The sequence below is a fragment of the Garra rufa genome, chromosome 8 (genome assembly GCF_049309525.1).
Source record: "Garra rufa chromosome 8, GarRuf1.0, whole genome shotgun sequence".
NCBI lineage: Eukaryota > Metazoa > Chordata > Actinopteri > Cypriniformes > Cyprinidae > Garra > Garra rufa.
Window position 1 is genome coordinate 47,301,416 of NC_133368.1, and position 12,720 is coordinate 47,314,135.

General features: G+C 36.3%; 1 pseudogene; it reads left to right on the plus strand.

Annotated features, from left to right (window-relative positions):
* The first annotated feature begins 376 nt into the window (after positions 1-376).
* LOC141340221 (uncharacterized) overlaps positions 377-12,720 on the plus strand; it is a 43,383-nt pseudogene continuing 31,039 nt past the window's right edge.

Genomic DNA, 12,720 nt, shown 5'->3' on the forward strand with positions numbered 1-12,720 from the left:
TTTCTAAGGTGTTCCTTATGGTTGTTGTTGGTGTGTTGCTGTGAGGTTTCCAAAAAGTTTTTGTGGTTTCCAGGGCATTGCTATGTAGTTTCTAAGGTGTTCTTTATAGTTGTTGTTGGTGGTGTGTTGCTAGAGTTTTCTGGGTGGTTGCGAGAGCATTGCCATGAGGTTTCTTTGTGGTTGTTTTTGTGTCACTATGTGGCTGCCAAGATATTGTTATATGGCGGCTTAGGTGTTCTGAGTGGTTGCTGGTGTGTTGTTTTGTGGTTGCTTGGGTCTTTAGCCATTTTCAGGAGCATTGCCATATGGTTTTATATATATATATATATATATATATATATATATATATATATATATATATATATATATATATATATATGCTGAGGGAGTGTGGATTCCTAAAGAGGAGAACTCGAAAAACATAAACCAGTTTCGAATCATCTCTCTATTGAGTGTTGAAGGGAAGGTGTTTTTCAGCATCGTCTCACAAAGACTGACAGAGTTTCTCCTCAAGAACATTCCTGGAGCTCCCGGCTGCTTGGAACATACTGGTGTAGTTACACAACTCATCAGAGAGGCCCATGAGAACAAAGGTGACTTAGTTGTCTTGTGGTTGGACCTGACAAATGCCTATGGGTCCATACCACATAAGCTGGTCGAGCTCGCTCTACACCTCCATCATGTTCCCAGTAAGATTAAGGACTTGATTCTGGATTACTACAATAATTTCAGGATGAGGGTCACATCTGGGTCAGAAACATCAGACTGGCATTGCATTGGGAAAGGAATAATAACAGGCTATACCATCTCAGTTATTCTTTTCGCCCTTGCCATGAACATGGTGGTCAAGTCAGCCGAAGTGGAATGCAGAGGGCCCTTAACTAAGTCAGGCGTACGACAGCCTATAAGAGCCTATATGGATGACCTTACCATCACAACGACATCGGTCCCAGGGAGCAGATGGGTCCTACAAGGACTAGAGAGACTCATTGCCTGGGCTAGAATGAGTTTTAAGCCCTCCACGTCAAGGTCCATGGTGCTGAAGAAAGGGAAAGTGGTTGACAAATTCCATTTTTCCATCTCAGGAACTGTCATTTCAACCATCACGGAGCAACCTGTCAAGAGTTTAGGGAAGCTCTTTGACTCCAGCCTGAAAGACTCTGCCGCCATCCAGAAGTCCAACGAAGAACTTGGAGCTTGGCTTGCCAAGGTTGACAAATCCGGTCTGCCTGGTAGATTTAAAGCCTGGATCTACCAGCACTCCATTCTGCCCCGAGTCTTGTGGCCCCTGCTGGTCTATGCAGTCCCAATGACAACAGTTGAGTCCCTTGAAAGGAAGATCAGTGGTTTCTTCGGAAGTGGCTGGGACTTCCACGCAGTCTCACCAGCGCTGCATTATATGGGACGAGTAACATCTTGCAGCTGCCGTTCAGTGGCCTTACAGAAGAATTCATGGTGGTACGCACCAGAGAATCCCTACAGTACAGGGACTCCAGGGACTGCAAGGTGTCATCAACCAGCATTGAGGTGAGGACAGGAAGGAAATGGAATGCTGGGAAAGCAGTGGAGTTTGCAGAGTCACGCCTGAGACAAAAGGCTCTGGTGGGCACTGTGGCGACAGGCAGAACGGGCTTGGGCTTTTTCCCAAAGACCTTGGTTAGCCAGGCCCGTGGCAAGGAAAGACACCATCTACTCTAGAAAGAGGTTCGAGCAGGCGTGGAGGAAGAGCGAATGAGCAGGGCGGTGGGACACCAGCAGCAGGGAGCGTGGACTAGGTGGGAGAGTACACTGCAGCGCAGGATAACCTGGGCAAACAACTTGCAGGCAGATTTTCATCGGGTCCGTTTCCTGGTACAAGCTGTCTACGATGTCCTGCCAAACCCAGCGAACCTCCATGTCTGGGGGAAGAGTGAGACACCTTCCTGCCTTCTTTGCTCTGGAAGGGGCTCTTTAGAACATCTCCTCAGCAGCTGCCCAAAGGCTTTGGCTGATGGTCGTTATCGTTGGCGCCATGACCAGGTGCTTAAGGCAATTGCTGAGAGCTCAGCCTCAGCCATCAGCACCAGCAAGCACCATCATGCTCCAAAAAAGGCAGTCCTCTTCGTTAAAGCTGGAGAGGAACCCCGGGCGCGCCCACAATTAACAACAGGCCTCCTTCACAAAGCCTCGGACTGGCAGCTGCAGGTCGACCTGGGAAAACAACTGAGGTTCCCTCAGCACATTGTAACAACAAGTCTCCTCCTAGACATGATAATTACCTCTGAGGTTTCAAACAGCTAATCATGCTGGAACTTACGGTGCCCTGAGAAGAACGTATTGAGGAAGCCAATGAGAGGAAACGCGCTAAGTACCAGGAACTGGTGGAGGAGTGCAGGGAGAGAGGCTGGAGAACCATCTATGAGCCCATAGAAGTTGGCTGTAGAGGCTTTGCAGGACGTTCATTGTGCAAAGCCCTCAGACAGTTGGCCGTTACAGGGGTGGCAAAGAAAAGGGCCATTCGATCCGCAAGTGAAGCTGCGGAGAAGGCCACAAGGTGGCTTTGGATAAAGAGGGCTGATCCGTGGACTGCTACTGGGACGCAAGTCAGGGCTTGATCAACCCCGGCTGGGTCGATCAAGAGGGTGTATGATGTTGCGAGACCCGAAACATCCAATGATCCCAGGATACATCACTGAGGATGCGTCCCAGTGCATCCATGAGATGTTTCTTACTTAAATATATAGTTTTTGTGTCACTATGTGGTTGCCAGGGTGTTGTCGTGTGGTGGCTAAGGTGTTCTTTGTGGTTGTTGGTGTATTGATGTGTGGTTGCCAGAGTGTTGTCATGTGGTTGCTAAGGTTTTCTGATTGTTTGTTTGTGTATCACTGTGCATTTGCCAAGATGTTGCCATGTGGTTCTCAGTAGGGTGTTCTGTGTGGTTACTAGAGTGTTCTGTTTGGTTGCCAGGACATTACCCAGTGTGTTCTATGCTGTTGCTTGGGTTTTGTGGGTGTGATGAGCAGAAATGCTGTCAGACTGCAGGTAGATTAGAATTTTTGTGGTGATTTGTACTGGTTTCTTTTTTTCCCAGGGTTCAGTCTGCTATCTGAAGCTCTTAGGACACGACAAAAGCCAGGCCAACAAAGCCTAATTTATTAGAGAGGGACACAATAGCTGCTCTCAGAGAGATGGGCAGTGCGGAGGGGAGCCTCCTGCAGAAAGAGACAGAGTCTTATAACAATAATGAAACAATAGACAAACCGAAGTGTTTCCCTTGAGTGACTCGTACATTTTTTTTTTCAGATTTCAACTGGGCAGCAATTTGTGAGGGGAAATCTCACAAAAGTGAGTCATACTTTGCCTCATGAAATTAGATTTAGCTCAGATTTAAAACATTTTAAAATATATATTTTTTTAAAAGAATATAAATAATTTTAAAGATCTTTTTTAATTTAAAAATTATTGTTTAAATTAAAAACAACTACATTTTTCTACAATTTTGTGTATGTTTTACATGTGTACAGGCATCAGCCACCCTGATCTCTGTTTTGTCATTATATATATATATATATATATATATATATATATATATATATATATATATATATAAACATATCAGTCAGCTGTTATTATTTGCATAACAATAAAGCATATTTCACCTGCACAAATTTTCATAACCATAATGCAAAACAATCTAATTCTCATTACTGTATCGTGAAAAAATATATATTATTCATAATTCAAATAATGTATACATTATGATGGTGTTTGATGTACTACCTTTTATTTATAATGATTAAAGTATTACAATAATATATTTTCCAACATAAAACTAAAAAAGTCATGAAAATAATGCAATTAGACATTTTAGATAGACAAAATAAACTTAATTTTATCCTGTTTCTATCCTAAGTAAATTGCTGTTTATTTGTGATGATTTAGTGCTCATCTTGTAACCCTTCCACTGTTTGATTAATTTCATTCTATAAAAAACAATTCCCTCCTGCTGCTTAAAAAGCTATTACAGCATTGGAAATGAATGTATGGTGTGTCTCTTGCATTGCATTTCATAAATTGTATGATTTACACGATTAATTGAACTGGACCAAATGCAAAAAAAAAAAAAAAAAGCCAGAGTCCTTTAATATGATGCCACTAGCTTCCTCTTTAATTACACGGTGTCACACGGTGCTTGATATTTCAAACAGACCTTTGCTTTTGTCTTCCGTCTCCCTATTTACTTTGCTGTTGTCCAGGAGATGGATGGTTACAGAGGAGCATATATTACGACGAGGGCTGCCACTATTATGATTACAGCCGTAATGGCCTGTTTTTGATCAAATAACACAGAAGTCATCTCGTTCGCACATCTCTCGCTTTCTCGTGCTGATGCATGAAAGAGGAAAAGGTTAGCGCTGACCTGACACTGCTAATTAAAAGGGACAGCGTTCAGTGTTAATATGACAAGACAGAAACTGACAGCTGGCATGGAAATGTGCATGCCAGACGCTGTGTGCACTCCACCAGACATGTGCCGCCTTCTCACGTCCTTTGTTAAGACAATATGGTGTTTGCACACAGAACGGCATGACAGATTTTAATGGTCTTGAAAAAGGGGGTTGCTAACAAGTGTCTAAATGAGACTACAGAGGTTGTCAGGGACAATAAGCCTCTGGAGCACTTTGGTTATTTTTGGTGTTACATTTTATCAGAATGGCACAAAACTTAATAGAGTTGCTATGTGTCATAAAAGTCATGTGACTGATAAAATTGACGTTCACTTCAAAGGTATGACTGGATGTTTTCAAATGATTTACTGTTAAACTGTCACCAACTGAATTGCAATGGTCAAACTATTTAAAATATAGTGAATTAAGCCACAAACTCGATCATAATGCACAGTGTTTCCATTTAACATGTATTTTAAGGTACAGCTTGTCATATTAATGGAGTGTTTTCACTAATTAGCAATAGTAATATCTAGTTTTAATAGCAATAGTTATGTTAGATGTTTCTAACATCTTCTAAATAGATGGATAATTTATTTGAAAACATACTTTGCATAAATTGCTTATTTCAGTTAATGTCATAAAACTAGCGAGCTAAGCCAATAGTAGCAGCCTACTGACAGTGTTGAATAAACATGGCTGAAGAAACAAATAGCAAAGGAACAGGCAAACTGATTCAATTAAGGGAGCCACTTACACTGAACTTCAGATCAGGACTTTGGAGCTTGGATCATGAATCATTTCATTTAGATTGGAACTTCAGAGCGGTTTCTCAAATCATTTGATTCAGATCAGGACTTTGAAGCTCGGATCACAAATCATTTGATTCAGATCAGGACTTTGGAGCTTGGATCGTGAATCATTTGGTTTAGATCGGGACTTCGAAGCTCAGATCACAAATCAGAGTTCGGAGTGCGGATCGTCAATCACTTGATGTTGATTGGAACCTTGGAGCTTGGATCGTACATCATTTCATTTAGATTGGAACTTCAGAGCGGGTTCTCAAATCATTTGATTCAGATCAGGACTTTGAAGCTTGGATCATGAATCATTTGGTTTAGATCGGGACTTCGAAGCTCGGATCACGAATCAGAGTTCGGAGTGCGGATCGTCAATCACTTGATATTGATTGGAACCTTGGAGCTTGGATCGTACATCATTTCATTTAGATTGGAACTTCAGAGCGGGTTCTCAAATCATTTGATTCAGATCAGGACATTGAAGCTTGGATCATGAATCATTTGGTTTAGATCGGGACTTCGAAGCTCGGATCACGAATCAGAGTTCGGAGTGCGGATCGTCAATCACTTGATATTGATTGGAACCTTGGAGCTTGGATCGTACATCATTTCATTTAGATTGGAACTTCAGAGCGGGTTCTCGAATCATTTAATTCAGATCTGAACTTGGAAGCTTGGATCACGAAACATTTGATGTAGATCAGAACTTCGAAGCCGGTTTGTGAATCATTTGTTTCAGATCGAGACTTTGAAGCTCGGATCACGAATCATTTGATTCAGATCAGGACTTTGGAGCTTGGATCACAAATTATTGCTTAAAATCGTGACTTTGAGGCTCAGATCACGAATCATTTGATTAAGATCGGAACTTTGGAGCTTTGATCGAAAATCACTTGATTTAGACCAGAGGGTTTGCGAATAATCGGATTCATATCGAGACTTGATCTAGACCAACTTTCAGTGAAGTAAAGAGGTTTAGAGACATATTTTTGTTTATGTATGTGAAATTTGCAATCAGGAAACACAAATTAATTATAGTTATAAAATTTGTTATATTTTGCTATATTGTCTTTTGAGTCATCAAACAATCCAAAGAAAACATTAAAACTCCTGCTGTAATGTTATTGGTTTTACATAATCATAAAGTGTAATTATGTGAGTTTTTTAGACATCAGGACATGTTGAAAGTGAGTTTTCCGTTCACATCTGCTTCTTTTCATTCCGTTTGGTTGAGCTAAACTGATTATTGTCTTAACAATAGTGCTTCTCCATCCTTTTGTTCTGTTCTCGTGCTCTACCGTCGCCTGCATGGCCTTCATCTGTGAACATGCTCCAGTTAACAGAGCCAAAACAAGCACGACCATTAAGACGGCCGCCCACTAGAGGAGCCACAGAAGGAACCCAGAGGCTGCTGGGTAATACAAGTCCTGTGATCCTCTACTCATTCATCTTGTCAAATCAACATTGCCCTTGCTGTTTGCTGGATGATACGTGTTTCCTTAATGGAACATTCCTTTTCAGGTCTTAATGTTGCTTGACAGAAGCTGGGGATTTTCCAGGGTCATATGATAACACTTGAGTCTTGCAATGGCTAGATTGTTCTCTTGATTTGGATGATTGAATAGGTCATTTAGTGTCAGTAATGTTCAGTTTTGTGTGTTTGTGTGGGCATTTTGGCTAATGTTCTTGCAATGTGTTCTCAAACTGTTCACTTCCAGAACAAAAATTTGCAGATAATTTACTCACCCCCTTGTCATTCAAGATGTTCATGTCTTTCTTTCTTCAGTTGTAAAGAATTTATGTTTTTTGAGGTAAACTTTTCAGGAATTTTCTCCATATAGTGGACTTCTATGGTGCCTGCGAGTTTGAACTTCCAAATTGCAGTTTAAATGCAGCTTCAAAGGGCTCTAAACAATCCCAGCCGAGAAATAAGAGTCTTTTTCTCAGTCATTTTCTCAAATAAATTAATATTTATACACTTTTTAACCACAAATTCTTGTCTTGTCTAGCTCTGTGGTGCACATGTGTACTCTGTGCGCTCCAGTTCAATACCTAGGGTATGTCAAAAAACTCCCATCTCATTTTGTCCTCCAACTTCAAAATCGTCCTAAAAGAAATTGAGATAAAATGTATTATATCTGTTTTAGAATGTTCAGAGAACATTCAAAAGTAACAATCCCATGATGTTTGCAAAATGGAATGTTTCATTAAAATGGAACCAAGAAAAAACATTAAAAACATTTTTTTAAACTAGACATTGTGAACAGTCAGCATTTAGAAATAATGTTTTCATAACTTAATAGGAATGTAAAAAAAAAAAAAAATTTTTTGTCAACTGTCTTGGTTTTTAATGCAAAATGAAATCAAATTAAAATCAAACACTGGATTACTAAATTAATTCTGTCCTGGATATTAAATCTAGAAATATAACTGCATACATCTTGGTTAAATACCATCCACCAGGGCACGGGTCACTCTGTGCCTAGGTCAAAGGTCAATTAATTAAATAATTAAAAGGTGAATCTAAATTGTTTTTATTCCTAGATTCTCATCTCATATCTATGGAAACCCTTAATGCCACTGAATAAAAATAAAAAAACTGCAACTCAAAATTCTAACTTTTTTTCTCAGAATTGCATGATACAAACTCACAATTCTGGCTTTTTTTCTCAGAATTGTGAGATATAAACTCGCAATTCCGAGTTATAAAGTCAGACTTGCAACTTTATATCTCGCAATTCCGAGAAATAATGTCACAGTTGCGTAATATATACCTGCAACTGCAATAAAAATTAGCAATTCTGACTTCTGATTTCTAGCAATTGTGAGATTGTATCTCAGAATTCTGAGAAAAATGTCAGAATTGTGAATTTATATGACAGTTCTGAGAAAAAAAAATCAGAATTGCGCAAAAAAAAATGTCAGAATTGCGAGTTTATAACTTGCAATTCTGACTTTATTTTTAGCAATTGTGAGACTATATCTCGCAATTCTGACTTTATCCCTCACAATTGTGAGTTTATATTTCACAATTCTGAGAAAAGAAGTCAGAATTGTGGGTTTATATAACAGTTCTGAGAAAAAAAGTAAGAATTGTGAGAATGAAACTCGGAATTAGGAAAAAAAAAATCTGAATTGCGAGTTTATATCTTGCAATTGCGAGTTATAAAGTCAGAATTGCAACTCTGACTTTAAAGTTGCAATTCTGACTTCGCAATTCTGAAGTCGCAATTGCAAGATATAAACTCGCAATTCTGATTTTTTTTTCCTAATTGCGAGTTTCATTCTCACAATTCTGACTTTTTTTCTCAGAACTGTTATATAAACCACAATTCTGACTTCTTTTCTCAGAATTGTGAAATATAAACTCATCTTGCAATTCTGAGAAATAAAGTGACAATTGCATGATATAAACTCAAAAAATGTCAAAATTGCAAGATATAATACATTTTTTTGCAATTGCGAGTTTTTATCTCGCAATTCTGACTTTTTTTCATAATTGAGTTTATATTACACAATTGTGACTTTATTCCTCACAATTGCAAGATATAAAGTTGCAATTCTGACTTTATGACTCGAAATTGCAAATTTTTATCTCTCAATTCTGACTTTATAACTCACATTTGGGAGTTTATATCTCAATTCTGAGAAAAAAAGTCTGAATAAAAAGTCGCAATAACCTTTTTTTTTTTATTCAGTGTTTTATTCAGGGTTTCCGTGGATATGAATCTAGAAATGAAAAGTGATAATAAATAATAATTGACCTTTGACCTAGGCACAGAGTGACCCCTGGTGGATGGTATTTATAATATCCAAGACAGGATCCATTTTGTATTTCAGTGTTTGATTTCAATTTGATTTTATTTAACATTAAAAACCAAGACAGTTAACAAAAAAAAAATATATATATATATTTTAACATTCCTATTAATTGCGAGATCAAAAGTTGAAATTGCGAGTTATAAAGTCAGAATTGCAACTTTATATCTCGCAATTCTGAGAAATAAAGTCACAATTTCGTGATGAAAACCTATTTTAATTGCTGTATTTCTAGCAATTGTGAGTTTATATCTCACAGTTCTGAGAAAAGAAGTCAGAATTGTGAGTTTATATGACAGTTTTGAGAAACAAAGTCAAAATTGTGAGATAAAAAGTCACAATTACCTTTTTTTTTTTTTTTTCAGTGGTGAAAGCGGGCTTCCATACATAACACTTTGTGATTTTACCTGAATTAACCCATTAAAATGAAGGTATTTATGTAATTAATGTATTTAGGTTGATGCAGTGATGCTGAATAATATTTTTAACTTGAATGAAACTAATTAATTTAAATGTTACCATTTTAAGGTTACATTTTTTTGGAAAGATCATTTCAGCTCATGTTGATTTAAGTATTTGTTTAGTGCACTGACGTCCTGATCAACCTTTTAGTTTCTAATGATGACCGGCTGACTGTAAATCCTCTTACAAATCAGTACAATTAGACACAGTTATTAGTCTTGTCTGAGAGGTCACTGAACCCGACATCTCAGTATGACAAGGTCAGAATCTCTTTCTCTGTGTTTCACACAATGTTTTGGGTGATATAAATGAGTAATGATTTTATCCGTCAAATAAAAAAAAATCTAATTCTTTTTTCTTTTAATGCTTATCCCTCTCTGATTCCCAAACAAGACGTATGTGTTTTTTTGTTTATTTTCAAATGCATGAATTATTCATATGCCTATGTTAATTGTGCAGTGAAATAAAAGGGTATTTTTTTTATTTATAAATACAAATGCAAAACCACCACTGAGAGATGAATCGTTTGAATATTTGAATACATTTTCCATGTCAGCAAGCAGCTGAATAGTCACCCATCTAAATGATACACACTGTACAATCTGACAGTAATTAATTCCTGCCGCTGTCAGATTCATCTGCAATGAAAAGAGCAATTACTCTATTTAAGAGAACATTTACCAGAGAGACAAAGCCACAATTACTCTGTCTTTAATTTAATACAGGTTAATAGCACTATAGCAAACAAACAATATGATTGTGGGTTCCTTAATTTAGCCTTTTTTAGGTCAAAATTTTAACATTTGAAATGAAGTGCTTAAATCTTTGGTCACTGTGTTTATGAGACCTGCTTAGGAAGAGTATATATGGGTCATTTCCTGCAGTGTTTCCAGTATATACAATACCAGTCAAAAGTTTTTGAACAGTAAGATGTTTTAATGTGTTTTAAAGAAGTCTTTTCTGCTCACCAGGCCTGTATTTATTTGATCCAAAGTACAGAAAAAAACAGTAACATTTTTAAATATTTGTACTATTTCAATTTGAATATAATTTAAAAATATATTCCTCTAATTTCAAAGTTTTTTTTTTTTGCATAATTACTCTGTCACATGATCTTTCAGAAATCATTCTAATATTTTAATTTGCTGCTTAAAAAACATTTATTATTATTATTATTATTATTATTATTATTATTATTATTATTATTATGTTGAAAACAGCTGAGTAGAAATTTTTGAGAAGAACAGCATTTATCTGAAATAGAAATCTTTTGTAACATTATAAATATCTTTATAATCACTTTTGATCAATTTAAAGCATTCTTGATAAATAAAAGTATTAATTTCTATAATTTCTTTCCCCCTCAAAAAAATCATACTGACTCTAAGTTTTTGAATGGTATAATGTATAATGTTACAAAAGCTTTTTATTTCAATTAAATGCTGATCTTTGGATTCCTTTAGTCTTTGGATCCATCTATTCATCAAAGAATCCTTAAAAAAATGTACTTAACTGTTTCAAATATTGGTAATAATAATAATAATGTTTCTTGAACAGCACATCAGCACATTAGAATGATTTCTGGAAGATCATGTGACACTGAAGACTGGAGTAATGATGCTGAAAATGTAGCTTTGATCACAGGAATAAATTACATTTTTTAAATATATTCAAATAGAAAACAGTTATTTTAAATAGTACAAATATTTCACATTTTTACTGTTTTTGCTGTACTTTGAATCAAATAAATGCAGGCTTGGTGAGCAGAAGAGACTTCTTTAAAAAACATTAAAAATCAAAAAAACTTTTGACTGGTAGTGTTCAATACTAGGACTTTATTCCTTCCTTTATTTATTTCTCCTATCCAAATAATTCAAACTTTTTTGGGGGGCAACATTGATTTGATTGATCATTTATAGGTTTTTCTTGTCACATCTTAAAGGAATAGATCACCCACTTACTTCACTCAGGCCATCCAATATATAGATTAGTTTGATTCTTCATGGGAACAAGGGAAAAAGATTTGGAGAAATGTAACATTACATCACTTGTTCTCCAATGGATCCTCTGCAGTGGATTATTGTGATGTTTTTATCAGCTGTTTGGACTCTCATTCTGACGGCACCCATTCACTGCAGAGGATCCACAAGTGATGTAATGCTACATTTCTCCAAATCTTTTTCCCTTGTTCCCATGAAGAATCAAACTAATCTATATCTTGGATGGCCTGAGTAAGTAAATGTTCATTTTTGGGTGAGCTATGTCACAAGAAAAACCTATAAATGATCAATCAAAGCAATGTCCCCAAAAAATGTTTAGTTTGAATTATTTGGATAGGAGAAATAAATAAAGAAAGTCTCTTCTGCTCAACAAGCCTCCAATTATTTGATCTAAGGTACAGCAGAAACAGTAATTTTTTTTTTTACATTTTTACTATTTAAAATAACTGTTTTATATTTGAATATATTTTTAAATGTACTTTAAAAGCTACATTTTCAGCATTATTACTCCAGTCTTCAGTGTCACATGATCCTTCAGAAATCATTCTAATATGCTGAAGTGCTGTTCAAGAAACATTATTATTTTTACCAATATTTACCAATACATTTTTTTCAGGATTCTTTAATGAATAGAATACCAAAGACTAAAGGAATCCAAAGATCAGCATTTAATTGAAATAAAAACGTTTTTGTAGCATTATACATTATACCATTCAAAAACTTGGAGTCAGTATAATTTTTTGAGGGGGAAAGAAATTATTGAAATGAATACTTTTATTTTCACTTCACCAGATGTTAATTGATGGTGTGGATTACTTGTGGATTATTGTGATGTTTTTTAGAACTCTCATTCTGACGGCACCCATTCACTGCAGAGGATCTATTGGTGAGCAATTGATGCAATTTCTCCAAATCTTATGAAGAAACAAACTCATCTACATCTTGGATGACCTGAGGGTGAGTGCATTTTCAGCAAAGTTATATTTTTGGGTGAACTATTCCTTTAAGTAAAAGAAAAGTGTGTTGTGTTAAACAAATATCATCATCCTTCAGGAAATGACAACATCAAGAATTTGATCAATTTGTTATGCTATTTGGTTACATTACATTCAAAAGGTTTGAAACAAGAATGATGCATCTGTGGGTTAAAATGTTTTCCCTCAACCTTTCCTTTTGTCTTCCGCCTTTTTCTGCTGGATGGCTCTTGTTTTT